Here is a 20,882-nt window from a genome sequence, read left to right on the forward strand (position 1 = left end):
CTTCAACATCTGCGGAACTCAATGGATCAACAGCTTCAGCATCTCCCCAATCAATAACTTCATCTAACTCGTCAAAATCCAAATCGGACTCCGTCACTTTGACTGGCTCCTCATCAGGCTCCTCATCAGTGCCATAGCTAAGACATCCTAAACCGCCTCTTTGAACGATAGGCTCCTTCACAGCTGGAGCAACATGCGACACTTCCTTCCCCAAACCAGCTCCTGCAATATCCAAAACAGAAGAATTTTCCTCCAATTTGCTCCCAATCTGAGGCGGAGGTGTTATAGCAGAAACATGCATAGAGGCAGGCATATCAGGAAGCACAAAATAGGATTTCTTTTCAGAAACCGTATTACAAGTGACTGGCCACATGGGGTCTTTCTTCTTAGCTGTCTGGGCAAAGACAATGGAATGCTTCCCTACTTTGAAGGTTAGAGTCCCTGAACCAACATCTATAACTGCACCAGCAGTGTGCAGAAATGGTCTACCCAATATGATAGGAATGTGGGCATCCTCGGGCATATCTAGTACAACGAAGTCAACAGGGAAAAATAACTTTCCTATTTGCACAGGAATGTCCTCTAAGACTCTTATAGGCTGGACTGCAGATCGATCAGACATCTGTACTGTCATGTTGGTAACTGCAAACCTAGTCAGTTTCAACTTCCTAGCAAGACTCAAAGGCATGACACTAATACTGGCTCCTAGGTCGCATAATGCCTTCTCAATTGAAAAGGTGCCAATATTACATGGAACTGAAAAACTACCTGGGTCTTTTAGCTTATGAGGTGCAGTATGAGTTAAATAGGAACATGACTCCTCAGTTAGTGCGATAGATTGCACAGTTTCAAGTGACTTCTTTTTAGACAAACGTTGCTTCATAAATTTCATGTAAGCAGGCACTTGATTAACTAACTCAAGAAAAGGAACTTGCACATTTAAGCTGCGAATAACATTTTCAAATTTGTTGAATGATACCTGTTCCTTTGTCGGCACTAATCTCTCTGGATAAGGGGCTGTAAGAAGCAACTTAGCCCTCTCCTCTAGGTCTCTCATGCCGGTATCGGTGGATTTAGGCTGAAAATCCACTACCTTCTCTTTGTTGTAGCTTGACCCTTCTTCAGACCGTCTCAAAAATGAACCATTAATCGTCATCGGGTCATACTTTGGAATCGAGACTGACCCATCAGCATTTGGGTCTTGCCTTAATATTTTCGGAGTAGTCGTACCCCGAAACAAGTGGTCCCTCAAGTTATTTGGCATTGGAGGACGAAAAGACTCGCCATCAGCAGCATAGTCAGTCGATCGACCATGCATGCCAGTCGATCGACTGACTTCTACAGGAACAGTATCTGTGTCACTTCGCGGACTGGTCGATCGACTGGGTATGTCAGTCGATCGACTGACATACCTGCTGATAGTCTTTTTCTTGCTATTATCCGTTACAGCCTTCTTCTTACTTGGTTCTGCCTCATCTTTTCCAGTAGCTTCCTCGACCATAGCGGGCCCCTCAAGGGTGGACCCACTCCTCAAAGTAATAGCATTAAGGGTCTCCTTTTGATCCGTCTGCGACGGTAAATGCCCTGGAGCTCGAGTTGCACTCTTGCTAGCCAATTGAGCGATTTGGCTCTCCAACATTTTCATCCCGGCCTCTCTAGCTTGAGACTCTTTCAGCAACAAATTTTTCAACTCGGCAAAATCGGAGCCATGGGACTGCTGCTGCTGCTGAGGAACATACAAAGGCTTTTGATATGGCTGCTGCTGCTTATGAGGGGGCACATAATTCTGCTGCTGCTGCTGCTGCTGCTGTTGCTGTGGAGGTGGAGTCGGATTTAGGACATTTTGTGTACTCCACCTCAAGTTCGGATGGACATTCGGCTCAAAATAAGTGTTTGTCTGCCTATAATGTTGAAAAGCAGCACAAGACTCATATGGACTGCTGCAGTTGTCTGAAACATGTCCTTCTCCTCCACATCTCTTGCAGACGAAAGGACCGTCTGAAACAGCATTCACATGATAGATCCCTCCTTTTGAAACTCCTCCCAACTCGTACTTATCAAATCTCGCCGTAAGAGCCTCTAATGCAGCTACAGAAGGGGATTCAGCACTTCTCCTTTGATTTCCCCTGGAATTTCCATACTCAGCTTTATGGGTGGCCAAATCATCAATAATTTTCCACCCTTTAGTTTCTCCAATATTCTCCTGGAATCTACTATTAGCTGCCGCATCTAGGATAGCCCTCTGATCGTCATAAAGCCCATTATAAAATTGATTGCATAGGCTCCATTTCTCAAACCCATGATGCGGAATAGTTCGCACCAGCTTCTTGAAACGAACCCATGCCTCATGAAAATTCTCATCAGGATCCTGTTTAAAGCTCGTGACTGAGCTCTAATGACATTTGTCTTCGAAGCAGAGAAATATTTCTTGTAGAATGCTAGGGTCAGCGACTTCCAATCAGTGATCCCGTTAGCAGCTCGATCCAGGTCTCGGTACCACTCCCTTGCAGCATCACGAAGAGAGAATATGAACATCGTCTCCTTCACCTGGTCCTGGGTCACACCGGTTGGTGGGGGTATGGAACAACAATAGTCAATGAATGTCTCCATATGTTTGGCTACATCTTCATTTGCAGCTCCCCCGAATTGGTTTCTCTCAACCAAGTGATATAGGACGGTTTCGGCTCGAATTTTCTATCCGTCCCTGGTAATGCGAATCCCTTATAGAGATTCTCAGTTGTCGGCTCAGAGTGACTGGCTATACTTGCTTCTTCAGCCATGTCTGGAGATGTGACAGTCTCTGCTGAAGAAGTAGAAATAGGTGACGAAGGTGGATCCTCCTCAAACAGCTCGTTCTCGTAGTAACTAGACAGAGTACTCATCTCTTCCTCTGTCGGCAATACTCTAGATGATCGTCTCAACTCACGCAAAGTCTTCTCAATCTCAGGATTGAACGGTAGTAATTCACCACCCTGTGACCTGCGCATAAGAAGAAACTACAAGTAGAATATGAGAATAGTTTATGGAACATATGTCCCTTAAACTATGAGAAAGACTAAAAATAGAAACAACTAAAAATTTTAAACAATTGCCTCCCCGGAAACGGCACCAAAATTTGATGTCTGTCGTTGTATGCACCAAAAATAATATTTATAGTCCAAACTACTACTATAGCTAGTGGCAGTCAGGGTCGAACCACAGAGAGGCGAATGCAATTAATAGCTGTCTTAATTTTAGTCTAAGTAACAATTGTGGGGGTTTGTTTTGAGTTGGTCTATACTAATGGCAATGAAATTAAAAGAAAACTAAAGAAATGTATGGAATCAAATATAAAAAGGGTACTAAGATGGTCGGTTCACTGTAGTTTCGGCGGCGGTACACTAGGTAGGTCTAAAACAATCACGTGAGACGGGAAAATAAGAAGTCCTCTCGGTCCATTCTTAACAGGTAGTATGTTTCGATCTAGCTACGGGTCCCTAACATCACTAATGCTAACTTTCGTCCTGAAAAGTGATTTAAAAGTCTAAATTAACTTATCTTTCGATCTCATTAATTTAGTCGTCTTAATTAGGTAGTCTATCTCCCTCCCCTATCTTTCGATCTTATCGGGTCGGTCAATTCCTAAACATTCAACTAGTCGCGTGCACTCGATTCGTCAAATATAGCAATTAAATTAATTAAAATGAAGCTAATCTCGCGTGGCCAGTCGATCGACCAGGGAACCCAGTCGATCGACCATGATGCGATTTCAGGTCATACTATTCTAATGCCGCCTACGTTACAGATTCCCTACATCCTAGCACATGGGGTTTAGCTACTCATACTGGAAATAATAACAACGATAAAATTGACTAATAAAACAGACGAATTCATGACTAAAATAGCTAAATAAATGATTAACATAAAACAATAATTGGCTTTGGGAAAACTATTCTAACAATTTCTAATCTATGAACGAACAAAGTAACGAAACTGAACTAAAGAACAGAAAAATACCGAATGGAAGTAAGGAGAATCGGAAAGCACGAACGAAAAGTAAATTGTATTGAATGAATGTAAACCCTTAATGCAAAACTTAATATCAAACCCTAGGTATTTCCCTCCAAGACTCCCTGATTTTCAGAATAGAGAGAATTACGTTATATAGGTAGACATACGTAACTTTATTCTAAAACCTAAAAATACAATGGGCTTCGGAATTCTCGTTCTATTTCTTTAATTTGCGCGTCAGCTCGTGTGATTGTCGATCGACCACTATGACCAGTCGATCGACTGACTATCGCTGAACAATGGCCTCTGATCTTCGTGCTCTGGTCGGTCGACCATAAGCATCAGTCGATCGACCACTATAGCTGGTAGTCCGCTTCTAAATCTTCATAAAGTTGTCTTTCAGGCCTCGAAATGCGCACCATGTTCGTTTCCCGAGTAAATACTTCATGTCAAATAAAATGCCAAGTACTTGGGGACGGATTTAGCTTGATTTCTACTTATTTCGGCATAAATCTGCAATATTACATAAAAATACGAAAGTAGACGAAATGGGGCAAATAGTAGCATAAACTACATAATTGAGCTCTGAAATGCGTGCAAAATAGGGTGTAAAACATCATATAAATGACACGCATCAATCATCACCCACTCAAGCACTACAACAAAATCACGATGTACACCGTGGACGTTTTACCATAACGTTTGAGAGACAATTTTACAAGAAACATCTATACTGCCACTCTCAGGGTCGGAGTCCGACACAACCACTTTCACACATAATTCCTATGTACTTAGGTTAACGGTCACATTATGTCTCACAAATTATCAAACTTATCAACCATAAGATTGAATTCTTACGCATTAAATGCCCCCACTCTTTGTAATACTACGGTTTTCTATGTCTATGGGTACTCTATCGAGTGGGATTTACTCTGTCGAGTAAGTATATTTTTACGCAAAACAGTATCTGACCTGATGGGTACTCGATCGAGTACGTGTGACACTCGATCGAGTAAGTGAGTCTTACGGGTTGATTTAGCCGGGCATTCGTCGCATTATTAGCAAATCTCAAGGTTAGGATCGTTAGATTATCCTGTTCTTTACGCCGTTGTGATCGTTGTGTCGAGGGTAAGCTTTTTGTGTAATTTTTATAATGTTTTGATAAGTTTGTTCAAAACCCTAATTGGGTATATTTGAGGGAATTGGGTGTATTGTGTGGATTTGGTGGTAATTGTATGTATATGTGTTATAGGAGAAGGATTCGTAGAGGAACGGTATTGATTAGCTGCTGTGACGGTCGTGTGATTGCTATTCCAGGTAGGGTTTCCTTACTCAGTATTGTTTACATGGCATTGTTGGTTAGTGATTGTTGTTGTTGTTGTTGTTATTGTATATCATGTCGGTATTGGATTTGGTAATGGTTGATTGTATTGTTGATTGTATAACTATCTGTGGCTTGCGAGGTGCGTCCTCGGCTGAGTGGAGTCACTTGCGGGAGTGGCTTCACGCCCTTGATTTGTCTTCTGTGGAATCCGCCACAAAAGGGATGTGCACATTTAGGAACTTGGATTTATCGCTCGAATGAGATGAGCGGGGCTTAGGTGAGAACGGCTGCGGTTCCCCACTGACGGTGTGCAATACTTGTATCGATGAGTATTCTGGCAGGACTACACACTTTAGTGTGTAGTCAGGTGTGTGGTGATTTGATGGAGATTGGTTTGGTTGGATTGGATTATTGTATTGCTTTGGTTGTATCGTTTGTGTAATCAGTACTGACATCGTTTAATTGTTTTAAAAACTGTGGTGATCCATTCGGGGATGGTGAGCAGTTATTGAGCAGGTATGAGTTGATGCGCATAGGATAGCTGAGATGGAGTCATCACATGAGTCACTAGAGTCTTCCGCTGTGTCATGAACTACTTTTATTTCAATTTTGAGATATAGTTGTATTTGTTTTATCAGTTTTGAGATTTGGACTTGTATCACTTTAAACTTATTTATTTAAGTACGTTTCTTTATTGTCTATTTGATATACATTGCCTCGGGTAACCGAGATGGTAGCATTCTCGTGCTTTAAGTGGTCCTGGTAAGGCACTTGGGGTATGGGGGTGTTACACTCTTACTCTCATGACCACAAAACCAAACTTGGTGATACCAAATCGACAATTACATATATCCCGATTACTAAAGCTCAACTCATCCACGATTATACTTTCTCACACGGGTTCACTTGAAACTTACAACCAAATCCTCACTAAATGATGGGTTACCACTTGCAAAATCTCCAACTCATTTGTCGCTTAGTACTCTATATCTAGTATTCTAGATTCCTAGATTTTGTCAACATATATTCAACTCACACCACTACTCAAGTCACATCTCATGTTCTCCACAACTTCTGTCAGCTTATGCCATCGCTCTCCCTTACCCCTAGTTCCTCAATTATTCCCTCATCATTTTACAAATTCTAACTCGACCACATGCTAACCAAAACATTTGAGTTATGCTGAAAGGTCATCCTCACATGTTCTCAAATTGCGCTCACTATCTATGAGTCCACACAACCGATAAGTATCCAATTTCGATTACACACCACTACTGTCCTAGCTGTCTCTCCTGATCAATTCACCATACTCAAGGCATTACATGGGCCAACTATCGTCCTAGTGTTCCCAAATTATCAAACTTGATGACTACATCCAAAATCACTCATCTTGTCGGAAACATATGCCTAAGGCTAGGGTGAGAAAACACTCTTTCGGGCTCACACACAACTCTATGCCCGGATATTCCGGGTTAACTCTACGGATAAGGATGTTGGGAATTAAAACAAGCCAAAACGGATATGGAAAAGATAGGAAATCAAATAACATGGAGGGGATAGGAAATCAAGGGTCAACACCAAAAAAAGAGAATTGCCCTAATAGCACACTCGAAATATGATGAACTTTAGAAAACGATGCAACTTCAAAACTCAACTCTAATGAAATTCTACTCAAACTAGATCAAATGCAAATGCTATATTAAAAACTTTAACATAACGGGCATTTATTTCAAATTTCTCGAAAATTTTAATACAAGGTAATCCGTCATAGGATGCACTACTACAGATACAGGCTATAACAACGGGTAAAAACCGTTGTAAAAACAAAAATCGAACGTTGTTAAAACGGCCGTTGTAAAAGGTATTTACAACGGTTAGGTTATTTACTTAAACCGTTGTCGAAAGTATTCACCACGGTTAAAAGCCGTTGTTGTTGCGTGTAAGCCGTTGTGGAAAGTGTTTCAAAAATTTGGTGGGAATAATATAACAACGGTTGTGATATGTACAACCGTTGTTGTAACTTTCCCTCCAAAATTGTGAAGACTTTTAACAACGGGTATATGCTACATACCCGTTGTTGAAATTTGTAGTAACAACGGTTCTTTGTTTAAAACCCGTTGTTGTAACTTTCCCTCCAAAATTGTGAAGACTTTTAACAACGGTTCTTCGTTTAAAACCTGTTGTTGAATATTATGCCCGGTATTTGTGAAAGGTATTCACAACGGTTTTTTGTTTTAGTAACCGTTGTGAAAGGTATTCACAACGGTTTTTTTAGTAACCGTTTTTATTACGAACTCCTAATGTTTTTAAAAATTAAATATGTTTCATGCCATTCAAAAACCTGCATATATTAGCAGCACCATATACCAGCGCCAGCATAAATCACAGCTGGGTTCATCAGAACTCAATAGATTCAATTCAACCACAACGAAGCATCATATATATATATATATATATATATATATATATATATATATATATATATATATATATATATATACTTACAAGGAGTTAAATTTACATGAACTAATCATTCCTTCAACAAAAAATTTACTAATAACCTGATCTAAGCTCTGAGTATCATGTATTTCTATTTTCTAAGACGTATTTGCCCAACATGTCCCTTACCTCGTCTATATCTAAACTTTTGTATGGCTGAATCTCTTGTGACGGGTTGATTACATACTGCGGAAAAAGCAAAGACAAGACATTATTGTAACAATGCAACATCAAATACTGCATAGCAACATCAAGGTATAGCAGCAAGCAAGACAACATCAGCTCTAATTTTAAAAAAGTAATAAACACATTATTAAATTACTAACCTTTTCTGGAATAAGGATAAATCTTCGCCTAATAATCTCCAACATGAACCGACAAACGTAGTATCCACATTGTATGCTATCCGGCTGGCGAGGGGCTTATTATTACATAAAAACAAACAGACGAGAGAAGGCTCACATCGGAATCTTGATCTTTAGGTATTGTATTAGTATTAAACACAGATTTTTGCACAGGAATCCGTATTGATCAGATGGAATCTTCTTCCCGGGGATCACTCTCAATTTCAATATCTTACATTATTACGGTATTAATTCCGGTATTTAAAACACTATCGAGTAGTCAGAATATTAGAATATGAAATTATTTATTAAGAAACTTACTTCATCCAAACAAATAGGTGTTGGACATCAATCTGGTCTAGGCCAGCCCAAATGGCTAGCATATCCTATGACATAAGTGCTTCACGCTCAACCCCTAGAATATCCTCCTCGAGCGGAATAATTATCAATTGCTCGTTGGCTATGCGACGGCAAGCCTCCTCATGCAGTTTCCTCATCGTCACTGTTCTTACTTTTTGCATGTAATCCTTCCCAGAATATTTTGAGGAGTTTAAACTCCTAACTTCTTTCAGTTCGGGGAAATAATGATTCTTTGATTTTGTGCTACTACCACCAGCCTACACATGTAGATAATTAAAATAATAAAAAATCCAAAGGTAACATATCCTAGTTGAAGTAATAAAAATAAAAATGTACTTAACTAAATACCTCATCAACCTGCTCTTTCAATGATGAGGTAGTAGTAGCAGGTATGACTAGGGACTTAGGCTTATCAGTCTTTTTTGTCCTCTACACAAAATTACCATTCTTTTTAGAAATACAGACAAAATATAAATAAAGGGAGCAAGGTTTTAAAAAAAATGGAGAAGTTAATTAAATACCTCATCAAGTTGTTATCTGGACGAGGTAGTTGGCATGTCCGGGGACTTAGGCTTATCCGCCTTAGCCGGCTTTTCTGTTCCCTACATACAAAAAATTTCCACGCTTTTTAGAAATACAGAAACAAAAAAAATTAAAGGGAGGTTTTCATAAAAATGGAGAAGTTAATTAAATACCTCATCAAGTTGTTGTCTCGACGAGGTAGTTGGCATATCTGTGGACTTAGGCTTATCCGCCAAAGCCGGCTTTTTTGTTCCCTACAAAAAAAAAATAACATATAAATTTAACATATAAAAACATTCAATAATTAAAAATTTAACATATATATAAAGGTATTTCTTCTAACCCTTACTGCTTTCGGCTGAGGCGGAGACGACCGAGCCAAGTAGATGTGAGATTCAGGCCATTGGATGAAACTTCCAACCGCATCTCCCAGAATGGTAATGTCGTCACGAACTGGGACAGGCAGTTGAAAGTTTTCATGGCCTGGAAAGACTATAGTTATCTCTACTTTTGTATGATTCGGCAAAAGTTTTTCGCCATGAACTACGTTTCGATCTTTGATTTGGTGTGCATTTCTACGAGACCCGGCCAACACGCACATATGGATTTTCGAATTTAGGGTCAGCAAGAATAACGGCCTCTTGTTTACGGCTTTGAAGAATATACACATACATTATTATATCCCAAAATTTAATAGAATTCATATAAATTTAACTAATTAAACACTTCATGCACACCTTCATCGAAAACAGTGAACCGACTTGAAGGGGATGTATCTTGTTTTCCATCACCGTCTTCTCAAGTTGCATCTCCTTTTCAGACCCATTATTTACCTAATAAAATTAACCAATGGCACGATGTCAGAAGTTATAGCATTAGAGTGGCGGGGAACACACCCCCGATCTTACCCAAAAAAAAAAAAAAAAAAAAAAAAGAAAAATAAGGAAGTATTAGGTACCTGATCGGCTTTAGTTGTTACAACTTGAAGCATTAGGTACACGATCTTTCGAATCTCGTTGACCGATACTTCCTTCTCATGTATTGCCAAGGTAGTAGCGGCCTCTTGACCAATCTGTTGTACCTTATTACCCCCTTTATAAATGACATCCTCTATCATCTTCACTTCTTCTTCGGAAAGCTTGCCTCAAAGCATTCAACTTTAGTAGTACGGATGCCATTAATCAAGTCTGCGTGCCAAGAATGTAATGTTTCAGCAATTTTTATCCCAACAATAACATGTGAATTGAACTTAAATGAAAGTAATAGAGTAAATGGTACCATGTCGGCCTTCTCGAGACTTAGTCTTCCTTTTCTTCTTTATCGGGCGGTTGTCCCATAATATTTCGTTACTCCAACCTGTAACGGACGCCCCTCAATCGACCTGGATGTTCGGGTCGGCCAATCGCTCTAGCAAGAACGTCATTACGACCATTGGTAGTGAATTTCCCTTCTTCTACCTCCTTCAATACGTTGTCCTATAATATATTAAATAAACTTCAAATTATATTTGTGACTAAAATAATAAAGTTAGTAATGAACTCGTCTTAATAAAATAATGCTTACTATGTTGGCCAACACTTCCTCATCATATTTGTCACGCGACCGGGATCCTTTAGGCGTGTGCTATTCTTTATAAGTTACATGCCGATCCAAGTTGGTCACTCCCTTTGCCACCTACACATTAACATGGTAACATTTATACATGTAAATGTGTATCAATGCAAGTCCAAGTGTGATTAAAAAATAAAGTCTCACAGGGGAATGCATGCTACTTACGAGGTTCTCTTCTATCTTTCTGTAACCGCCTCGAGAACATGGTAACATTTATACATGTTTGCACGATTTCTTCTGCTAACGGCCTTCAAATAATTATATAAAAGCGCAAGTAATAAAAAGATTATATAAAGGACTCATTAATTAAAAAAATGATAGGTAAATCGTTAAAAGGCGAGGATATTTAACCTGAAACTTCTCAGTAGTTCTCATCTCTTTGAAAAGATCCCATTGTTCCTGACTGATGGTGGGACACTTATTGTCTCCCGGTGGGTTCTTACACATCTCCCCCGTTGCCTTGTCCACATACAACCAATCCCTAGCAACGTCACACTTCCACTGCCTTAGGACATCCCTTGCCTTATGCATTAAATACTTATCATGGCATTCATCGGGTATAATAAAGGCTTCCTTTACACGAGCCAAGTATAACTCCGCCAATTTTGGATTCAAATTTCTAATGTCATCTAAATGGATAGGCACAAACTGTCTTGTGCAACATCCAATGCAACTGGATAAATAACCCGCATTTGGACCAGTAGGGAAACCCTTCGAGCTCCATGTTATTTTCATCGGGTCTTTAGCGGCTATAGCTGTAAGGGCTTTCTGGCACTTCGTAGCACCCCTCTCACCAGGCTTATTATCCCCAGGCTTATTATTCTTTTGACTTCTTTTCCGTTTTTCACCCATGAAAATCCTAAAACCCAAATATGAATGAAATAGGAAATGAACAACTTAACAATGTACATGCACAGTATTATCTAAAACCCTAAACCCTAATAGGAATGAAAATTTAAAACAACAGATTGAGATTCTAAAATCCTAAACCCTAATAAGAGGAGTAAAGTAGATTATGCGGGATGATAAAGATAACAAAGAAGACGAAAAACAAACAGATGCATGAAAAAGAAAAAAGATGATCGTCTTAAAACCCTAATGACAAAACACAAAATTAAAGTGAACATACCTGATGATGATGATGATGATAAAGAGAACGAGCAGGATGATAAGGGAAGGCAACGGAATCTGGACGACGACCGGCAACGAGAATGTAGAAAGCGAGGAAGAGAGAAGAATAAACTCAGGATACCAACGGTTGAACTGGTGTTGTGTGTGTTTGTGTGGTATGCTGTATGTCTTTGTAAATTAGTTTTTTTATTAAGACAAACTATTGACAACGGGTGCTCAAAACAAAACCGTGGTTATATGTTAATAACAACGGGTCAATATAAGTCAACCGTTGTCAAAACTTTATTACAACGGTTAAAATATACCCGTCGTAATATATTTTCACCAAATTTGCGCCAAAATGAAATATGTCAAAAAAATCAATGACAACGGGTACGGGTACTACAACCGTTGTTGAAAGTAATAACAACAGGTAATGTAACTATAACCGTTGTTGATTGTAATAACAACGGGTAATGTAACTATAACCGTTGTTGAAAGTAGTAACAACGGGTAATTTAAATATAACCGTTGTTATTGTTGAACCTTTTTTTTTTAAATTACTGTAATTCCATTACAGTCCAAACCTGTAACAATACATACTGTAACAGTAGAAGCACCATATACTGCAACATTATTCAGCAATTTCAACACCAGCATCCACATCTAATAATAAGATCAAGAAAATAAGACAACACCAGCATGCATGCATACTGCATATCTAAGCTACAGGATTTACCATGCCATGCAAATTTGGGAATTTTTATTTAACAATGACCATTATTGATTTACCAATAAATTAAACCATCAAATTATTCGTCTGAAAATGACTCAAAATGTTGGTCGTCCATATCACTGTGTCCTGATGAACCATCTCAGGATCGGAGACGTTTCTTGGATGTCATAGTTTCTTCGTTAACACAAATACCTTCACCATGGTCATCACGCATATAGATGCTTTCAGTGTCCTCATGATCAGTGTCAACATCGTCGAAATAAGATACAGTGGTAGAGTGATGCATTCCCTCAAAAACGACATCCTGATCATCATCACCATTATCGGATGGACTACTCCTTCTACTCCTTATAGACAGTACAACATACCACTTCTTATCCATAGGATCGGTGACATAGAACACTTGTTTAGCTTGGGATGCCATTATGAAAGGATCATCCTTATTATTGCCAACCTTACCCAGATTGACCAACGTAAATCCCATCTTATCCTTTCAGACACAATGGAGGTTGTTATCAACCCAGTTACATCGAAACAAAGGCATTGTGAAACCAATGTAATCTAGTACCAATATTTCTTGAATAACACCATAATAAAGGCATTTTCCCCAAATAGGCTTTTTATCTTTTGAAGTAGCAAAGTGCATTGCCTCAAATTCAGAACTCACACCACTATTTTGCATTGTGCTCAACTCATCTTGCTCGCGGGGTGTAAAAAGTATATCCATTAATGGCAAAACTGCTGTAAAAGGTGACCCTGGCATTTGGGCCTAAACCAAGATGTAGTAACCTAGGAGAGATGTCATCACCAGTTTGATTCGTACACTCTAAGACAATATTCCTAAACCACTCTGCAAACGTCTTCGTATGCTCGTTTGCAATCCACTTCTCAGTCTTGTTTGGGTGATCGTATTTGAGCTCATCTTTGTGTTGTTGAATATAAGGTTGCACCTCATCTTCGTTGTTTAGCACATACGTATGTGCTAAATGCAACATTTCACGTGTCACAATTTTTTCAACCCGGCCCCTAATACCTTTTCCGGTCATCCAGTCACTATAACGATTCTTAGGAACGCCAATCAACTCCTCAGGGGAGAGATGAGCGTAACAATATGAAAGACCATCGTCTAAAATAGCGCGTTCAGCAATACAACCTTCCGAACGATACCGATTAGATGTATTGTCCTTGTAGACTTTCATCAATCTTTCGAAAGGATACTGGTATCTCAAGTACACGGGCCCAAGGTACAAAATCTCCCTAACCAAGTGAATGGTCAGATGAATCATGATAGTGAAGAAAGAGGGTGAAAAATACATTTCCAACTGACAAAGAGAGGTTACAACGAGGTCCTGGAATGAATCCGCGTCATCGGGATCGATGACTTTCTCGCATATGGACTGGAAGAAGAGACAGAATCTAGTTATAGCATATCTTACCTTTTCGGGTAAAATGGAACGAATAGCCACAGGTAGTAATTGTTGCATCAAAGTGTGACAGTCATGTGACTTTAACTCGGTGAGTTTTAGGTTTTGCATCGACACTAGGCTTTTGATGTTCGACGAATAACTATGTGGCACTTTAATTCCATTCAAGCATGCACATAACTCTTTTTTCTCATTCCGTGAAAGGGTATAAGCTGCTGGCGGTAAAAATATACGATTACCTCTCTTCTGTGGTGCCAACTCTAGCCTAATACCCATCATTTTCATATCTTCCCTAGCTGCGGCGTTATCCTTTGTTTTACCAGGAACATTCAGAAGGGTATTGATAATATTATCACAGACATTTTTCTCAATGTGCATGAAATTGAGGCAATGCCTGGCCTCCAGGTCAGGCCAATATGGAAGGTTATCAAAAAATATGGATCTTTTCTTATACCCACGAGTAGACAATTTAGAGCCGCTCTTCTTCCCATAATCTATCTCAATATGCTTTACTTTTTGATAAACTTCATGCCCACTCAAAATTCTAGGAGGTTGACGAAGTTCTTGTCTTCCATTGAATACTTTCTGCATCTTGCGATAACAATGGTCATGATACAAGAACCTCCTATTTCCCATATACACATACTTACGAGAAGACTTCAAGTATTTAGACTCGATATCCTCCCTACACAATGGACAAGCCTCTTTTCCATGAATTGTGTGCCCAGAAAGGTCGCCATAAGCCAGATAGTCAGATATTGTACACAATAACATCGCTCTCAAATTGAAATTTTCGTTCTTATATGCATCAAATACTTCTATACCACTATCCCACAATCCCACAACAATCGCAAATCATCTAGAAGAGGTTCCAAATATACATCTATATCATTTCCAGGTTGTTTAGGGCCGGAAATTAACAACGACAACATCAAATACTTTCTTTTCATGCACACATATGGAAGTAAGTTATAAATAGCCAACACTACTGGCCAAGTACTATGTTGGCTACTCATGTTTCCGTGTGGGTTCATTCCATCTGTGGACAGCGCTAGACTTAAGTTTCTAGGTTCATTGCCGAACTCGGGATACTTAGCGTAGAACGATTTCCATTGCATACCATCTGTCGGGTGTCTTAGCTTTCCATCATTTATTCTTCCTGTGTCATGCCAAGTTAACATTTTTGAATCATCGGGATTCGCATAAATCCTTATGACTCTTGGTATCAATGGAAAATACCACAACACCTTAGCCGGGATCTCTTCCGTATCCTTATAACCCCACTCCAAACATTTAGGGCAATTGGTTAAGTTTTGATATAATTTCCGATAAAATATGCAATCATTTGGACATGCATGTATTTTCTCATATTTCATACCCACTCCTCTTATTAGGTTTTTCGCCTCATATGTCTTAACAGGTAGAACATTACCATCAGGAAGCAACTCCTTTATCAAGGCTAAAAAACTAGTGAAACATGTGTCACTCACCCCATTTGCCCCCTTGATATTATACAACTTCACCACAGCCGACATTTTTGTGAACTTACAACCAGGATACAGAGGTGCTTCAGACTCACACAACTTCTCATACATGTTGTTAAGGTCATCCCAATTACTAGTGTCATCACCTACATCTTCAAAAGCAATCGACTCATCATCATTCTCTTCATTATCTATAGACCCAACATTCAACTTCTCTACTTCCAACTCTTCCAACTCAAAAAACTCGGCAAACTCAAGATCATCAGTTAGCCTTTCGTGTACCTCAACATCATCTTCTTCAGAGTTATTCTCTTCCTCTAATGATTCCCCATGAAAAATTCAACGTGTATAGGATCAACTAAATGTCCACTTTTCTAGGTGTATTTTAACGTCCGGAAAAGCCATATAGCTAATATTACCACATCTTTCACAAGGACATGCAATACTAGAAGAACCTTTCAAATTGTTCGAAACGACTTCATAAAATTCAGCTAAACCATCCTTATAGTTGCGGTCACTCATATTTGCATCAATCATCCAAGTTCGAGTCATTATTCTACATTCGTAATAATAGGCAACTAATTCAGAAAATACAATAATAGGCAAACAAATAAACGAAATTCAGGAAAGCAATTAAGCTAAATTATCAACAAATTAGATAATAACCCAAAAAATCCTATATCTATAAGCGTTGCTAAGAAACATATATATACCTGATTGATAAACACGATGAGGGAGAGAATACGGTGACAACAGTGACCGAGATGAAGACAGAGAGACGATCAGGGGGGAAAGGAGGATGATATAGTAGCAGTATTACCTTGTGTTTGTGTTTTGTAGCGTATAGCAGAATAAAGCAATCTGTTGTTCTTAAGATTTTCATAACATTAATAACAACGGTTATTGAGTCTACAACCGTTGTTAAAAAGTATTAAAAACGGGTTCTAATATAACCGTTGTGATTACTTTTCACTAATTTTGCGCCAAATTATTAACAACGGTTAAAATGTATTACAGATTCAACCGTTGTTATTAGTTTTTATATTAACAACGGTTTTTCAAGTATGACCCGTTGTTAAAACCAATAACAACGGTTAACAACACAGAACCATTGTAATTAAGTTTGGTAAAATTCGCGGCATCAATTCTACGTCTTTTGATGATTTTCGTGAATAAGCGTTGTTAAATGGCCGTTGTAGTTGCCTGTATTTGTAGTAGTGATGGTACATGTCAGAATAGACCAAGTTCAAAGTATTATTATTCGATTGGTACCACACATAACTTAGAAAAGTCAAAAATCCGGGTAGGTACACCATTCTTTTTTTTTTGAAAATAAAACTTTAAGGCGGAAAAATTCCTTATGCATGACTTCACAACACATTATACTTATAGATGAATAATAAGGAGTAAATAAGTTATGTCACGAGCGGAAAACCAAAGCTTATGTATACTTTTCACAACATTTTCAGGAAATTTGTCAACCTTTAAGATGACAAAATTTTGATTCACATCATTTTAGAACAAAATCTCAAAATAATATTATAATTTTACAATATTATTTAAACCATATTTGGTAAAATCAAAAATATTCATATTCCTCACTTGGTTCAAAATTTTAGACTAGAATTTGCAACGAAATCTTCATTTTTTTTAAGACAATGCACCACACCACTAGGGATAACGGTAGTCTTTATAAGACGATTAAAACAAGTTTCCAACTAGAAAAATCAAAGATTAAGGTAAGCTTTTAAAATGAAATTTTCATATACAAGACAAAATTCGACATTAACAACAAGTGTCAAGCCTTTCTTGTTCAATATGACCCAACAACAAGCATGAAAATTTAGTTATCGACTCAAAAGCACAAGTTTTCAAGTTCCTCCATGGCGGGAAATTTTTTTATCAAAATACAATTTTTGACCATTCTAATGATGTAGAAAATCAACCATTACTATGAAATCGAACAAGGTCCTGCAATTTTTTGATAAAACTTGAATAAACACGTGTATATATAAAACCATTTCAAATTGCAAAATGAAGAAGATGACTCAACTACATAGTCAAAATTTGAGAAAACGGATCAAGAAACGCGGAGTAGTAAAGTGTAATTCAAATAACAAATTATAATATAGACATTTTGAATTATTTTAAGATAAATCGATGTCGAATTTACGAGGTTCGAGATAGAAATGAAAAGACAAGGTAGAAAAGAAAATTTCAAACGAACTTCTCAGCTAAACAAGCCCACTCGGCCGAGTACTTAGGGCACTCGGTCGAGTGCAACTCCACTCGGTCTAGTGATAGGTTACTCGATCGAGTGGAAACCTTTTAGAAGTTTTCCAGTTTCTTAAATTTGCCCACTCGGTCGAGTGACAGGTTCACTCGATCGAGTGAACTGTCCACTCGGTCGAGTGACTGGTCAACACGCTCGAGTACTACTCTACTCGATTGGGTTTAGTCTCACACTCACTATCTTTGGCACATTACTCTAAAAATCATAACTATTCTACCACTAACCATCATTATTCATGCTTTAACAATGACACTAGCAAAGCTTAAATATGCATATGATATCTACATGGCAAGATTCGGGACTACCGTCCCTCATATCAACACACACTAATCATATCTACAACATATTCACGTTTTTCCACTCATTCATCCATCACATGTTATCATATTCTACACAAACGATTCTATCATATGATAAACCTATTACGATTCACAAAACACAAGTATGCATACCACTTTCACTAATGATCATATTCCATTCCATATGCAAATACATATTAAAGCCATAACACATATGCATTCATATCATGATTCACATAACATTTCCCATACTCCTAGCCACCCGCGTAGTGACCAACTGAGACGATAGGCACTACCTTTGGTATGAGGGCGCCTACCCATCCAAAACCGATCTCCTATTGTGCTCATGTCAGGTTCATTTTACTTAAACTCTCCTAGATTCATTTTTTTTAGTTCATTGGTTTAGGTTCCAAAATCGTCGCTTTGATACCACTTTGTAACACCCCAACTATCCGGCCAAGATAATTGGAGCGTTACCATCTCAGTTTCCCGAGGCAGTGTTTCAAAACTCCAATGAAAAAACATTTTATTAATGTAAGATTTAATGAATTACATAAACGTAAACAAATAAATAAATAAAATACAACTCGTGACATCTATACTCTTCTAGCCAACTAGACTCGTCTCGTAATTTCACCAAGCTCGCCTCGTCTCCCGTGTACTATCTAAACAAATTGTACTTAGCCTGCACCGGATATGACCAAAGGATATCATATGGATCGACACAGGTCACCCCAAAAGAGATAGGTGACAATGACACCCCAAAAGACTCGAGTGTGAGCATATAACATGACCATGATATGAATGAACCACCATCAGCAACTATCACGGTACCGAGACACGCCCAGACATACCGACAACCACACTGGTACCAGAACACTCCCAGACATACCGATAACCATAAACACGTACCGGGACACGCCCAGACGTACCGCATCCGGATGCAAACCAGATCCCTTGCCAGGCGTCGTGTCTCAATCACACGAGTCCCTCCGTAATTCAAGCTATTAATGTGCACATCCCTCTTGGAGTGGGAAGCTCCAAGAGGCGACTTAAGCGCAAGACGGTCTCCCAACCGTCTTACGTCTCCAAAACAAGTAACCAATCAAACCACCATGTCCTCCGACATACAAGACAGGACAACAAATACGATATACCACATAACATGTCAAGTACCCACTCACTCAATGCAAATGAATGATAAAAGACTCATTTTATAAATAAATACAACAATGAAACTGAGTAGGATAAACCAACCTCATAGCATATCCGCATAAGAAATCCGTCACACAAGATAGGTCCGTCTCGTAAAACCGTCTCACAAAACCCATTTCCTAAAATACTATAATAATACAAATACGTATAAATATACGCATCTAATGATACAAATACATTTAAATATACTAATCCAATATGTATTCAAATACGTATAATTATACGAATCTAATTATACCAAATATGTATAATTATACAAACTAATATGTATATGACAAATTAAACAAAATAAACCCGACTTAACTAATTACTCAAAAACCCGACTCAACCCGACCCCACTACACCACCTCCGCTGCCACCGTGGACCACCACCACTAGCCATGGTGGCCACGGCCAGCAGCAGTCACCCACGGCCCCACCACAACCATGCACTACAACAATGCATATCTATAACGGCGTTTAATTTTGATCAAGGCGGCATTTATAAACGCCACGACAAATTGTAGCAGCATTTGCTCAAATGCCGTCAAATCCAATGTTGCTAAAAGTTTCTAGTGGCATTTATTGATATGCTGGTAAAGGGCTACATAAACGCCATCTAAGCCCTTTCTATGAATTTTCAGATCCGCCTTTTTCTCTGTACATTGTTAGACGTGACATTTTTAAATTTTAAGCTTTCTGATATTTTTTGTATATAAAATAAAAATTAATTAATTAAAAAATGACAAAACATATAAAATAATAGCATATATTATAATGAAAATAAAATTTGTCATTACAAAAGCTTATATTAGCATGACTCAATTCAGTAACACCTAGTCAAAAGATAATCCAAACCTAAATTGGTATCATCCAAATTTAAAATTGATTATAGCTAATTAAACATTCACAAAAACTTGAATTTTGGGTCTTGGATCTCACAGCACAGCACAACCTCACTGTTGGGCTTCAATCTTGTTGCACAACTTCTAAATTTGACTATAACATGACTCTGTCAAAACCAAAATGTCATACATCTTTAGCTATAATCCAATTGTCCGACCTGGGCAAAAGAAAAAGGAAAACAAATATCATTTCGCGCATCACTTATAAAATCTACAGTTTTGCAACAGAACTTGAAATTTGTAGTCATTGTTATATAGCATGATTTGGAGTAATTTAGAAGCAGCATGGTGAAATAGCCTCTGCAGCAGTAAGATGATATTTCATCTCGCAGCAACTATCAAAAACCAAAAACTAAACTGAAATATACTGCATTTCACCAATTACATTATACACGATTCAACCAGTAAAGAAAGTTCACTTGGTATCTTGTGGTGAAGCATTTTCCTTAAGCATAACCTGCATCAAGCCAACCTCCATTAGCAGCTAAAAGGCGGTGAGACAAGTATGCAACTAAGAGGAGACACCATTGTAGATTTGAATAAATTATATATTCAACATCCCACGGATGTATTCATAGCATATGGTGAAAAATTTCTGAAAGTAAACTTGTGTGATGTACTCAGGTTCATTTTAATTGACACCCTATATTCGTTAGATTCATTGGTTAAGGTTCTAAAATCGTCGGCTCTGATACCACTTTGTAACACCCCCGCACACCAGAACGCCTTACCAAGGACCATCCCAGTGTATGACGGTGTCACCATCTCGGTTTCCCGAGGAGGTAGA

At 38.4% G+C, this 20,882-nt stretch overlaps 1 long non-coding RNA gene and 1 pseudogene across 1 annotated transcript; one reads left to right on the forward strand and one right to left on the reverse strand.

Annotated features, from left to right (window-relative positions):
* The first annotated feature begins 2,294 nt into the window (after positions 1-2,294).
* LOC141625607 (small nucleolar RNA R71) lies at positions 2,295-2,393 on the forward strand (annotated as a pseudogene).
* A 17,552-nt stretch (positions 2,394-19,945) lies between these two features.
* LOC141621287 (uncharacterized) lies at positions 19,946-20,701 on the reverse strand. The gene is made up of 2 exons (XR_012532194.1): positions 20,481-20,701; positions 19,946-20,253 (listed from the first exon to the last, which is right to left on the reverse strand). It is a non-coding gene; the product is annotated as an uncharacterized LOC141621287 (long non-coding RNA).
* Between the last annotated feature and the right edge of the window lie 181 nt (positions 20,702-20,882).

This window comes from Silene latifolia, chromosome X (assembly GCF_048544455.1).
Source record: "Silene latifolia isolate original U9 population chromosome X, ASM4854445v1, whole genome shotgun sequence".
Classification (NCBI taxonomy): Eukaryota; Viridiplantae; Streptophyta; class Magnoliopsida; order Caryophyllales; family Caryophyllaceae; genus Silene; species Silene latifolia.